Genomic DNA, 2,270 nt, shown 5'->3' with positions numbered 1-2,270 from the left:
TTACAGAAAGTTAGAGAGGATGATTGTTCCTTTATCATAATTTTTACTTCAGTTATTCAAATATCAGATCAGCAGGATACTTTCAGCACTAATGAATGTAGTGACAATTTCAAAGCAGGCAAATTGCTGATGGGTGCTATACAAGTTTCATCTTCAAATTCTGTCCACACACTTCAGTTCTGATCTGTGTTATCTATTTTATCCTTGACCTGGAACTCTAAGAGACCAAGGCTGCTGATTTCACAAAATGAGCCTAATAACTAAGCAATGTGAATCGGCCAAATATTTTTTCTCCTCAGTAAATTGGCAGAAGAAGAATGTTTAGGATATCTTGGTACACAACTGAATTTGTGCTGTGTTGGTGTCCATGTGCCAATGGGACAGCTCAGAGAAAAAACCAAAAAAGTCTGGAACATCAAGGCAATCCTGTTAAATCAGAAAGATGTATTAGCCACCAAGCCTTCCAGGACATTATCTCAGATCCAAGCTATAGACAAAGGTCAGAAAAGTAGTAATGAGGTTGCCCTGAAACAATGTTGAGCAAGGAAGACTGCAAGACTGTTCATAATTTAGACAATGTTAGATCAGATAGTACAGCCTTACATAAATGCTGTTTTAAAAGCATCATCAGAACCATGAATTCCGTTATTTTTTCAAATAATTATTTTTGTAAATACTCATGCATTTGTCCAAATTTACCAAAGCGGTAATTATCACTGCTGTTTTAGCTTTTATGAAATCTATTAAAGGCAATTTTGTTTATAATGACACACGAGACATGTAAGCGTACCTAGGTACAGGCACAGGTCTAAACTTCTGAAACCCAGTCCTAATTAAATTTCTCGCCTGCAAAACTACTATGTGTACTCTACCTCTGTACTCTTCCGCAATTCTCAGTGCTCTGCATTCCATTTTAGCTACCAGTTTACTTTCTTTGGTGTTTCCTGGGGCTTACAGGGAGGATGAAAGAAACATGCTCCTTTCTTCCAATGTTTATACTAGTTCATGATTGCAGAAGAAAGAAATTGGTAAGAAATTCTTGTACATTTTTGGAGAATCCGAGATGGACCGTGCCAGCTACGATTCCTCCACTGTAATGATTTATTGTGCTAGCTTTTTAAAGGATAACACAAAATTTATTTCCTGCACTGAATAACAACAGTACAATAAAATAATACATATTATTGTGCAACTTGGGGTCTTTAAGTGAACTAAAACATGACTTTAATTCCAGATAAAAATAGTCTGGAACAATACTAATACAGCTCTGGACTAAATTCTGGCCTTGGGTACAAGAACTAACACAAAAATGAAACCAAAGATCCCCACGCCAATAAATAAAAGCGAGTGCAACAACAGAAAAACTTGTCCTGTTTCATCACTGTAGAAGCACACACGAAAACTGAGAAGCTCCTTAAACAGTTTAAGAATTGGCCTATATTCATAAGAACACACGATAGTTCAGGTGTGGAACTAACTTATTAATACCAACAGTTAAGCACATCAAGCATGTCTGACTGACAGCACAGATAAGAGTCCAAGTTAAAATACTCATCAATGTAAGTGGATTGCAAAAATATATAAAAGCTTCAATTTCAAATTTTAATTAAATCCCCAAATTTTATATTTTAACTCAGCCTTTAAGGATACACATTCTTCAGGAGTTTCTTCATTTATTGGCATCACGTCAAACAGGACATGAGGACAGACAAAATGGTAGTCTGATCCAGTATGCTAACAGCCCTGGCCATAAAGATGATACCTTCTTTTTCCCTTTCAGTAGGTAGGTATAAGGTAACAGATGTTGAGAACAAAGTCTTGCGACAATGAGAAAATAGGGATTACTGTTTACAACCGCTATTCAAAATTTCAAGAAATTCAGCATGAAAAGAAATGAAGCTTGATTCAACTCTTATTAAGCAGTGTCTCTGCTCACAAGTGGCCTACTGATATCGAGTTAAGAATGCCTTAACCAGGTCTTAAAGGTGAAGTTCAACACTTTGCAAAATATCAGTATAAATCCCATGCACCAGGTGGAGTTTACATAGAATTTAAGAGGCATGTAACTCTTGTGTCAACTTCCTGCTCAGGGATCAATTTTGCCTTAACATACAAAGCAAACTACAGTGAAAGAAAGGTTATTGCATAGTATTTAAAAGAAAATATGACATTCAGGAAAAAAGTAAATATCATCATAATCTCTATAGTCTTCACCTCCTCACTAAACTAAAAATGAATAGCACGGCTATTAGTTCAGTCAAGAGGAATCT

Source organism: Aptenodytes forsteri, unplaced genomic scaffold (assembly GCF_000699145.1).
Source record: "Aptenodytes forsteri isolate BGI_AS27 unplaced genomic scaffold, ASM69914v1 Scaffold33, whole genome shotgun sequence".
In the NCBI taxonomy this organism is placed as follows: Eukaryota; Metazoa; Chordata; class Aves; order Sphenisciformes; family Spheniscidae; genus Aptenodytes; species Aptenodytes forsteri.
This window is presented reverse-complemented; position numbering follows the sequence as displayed.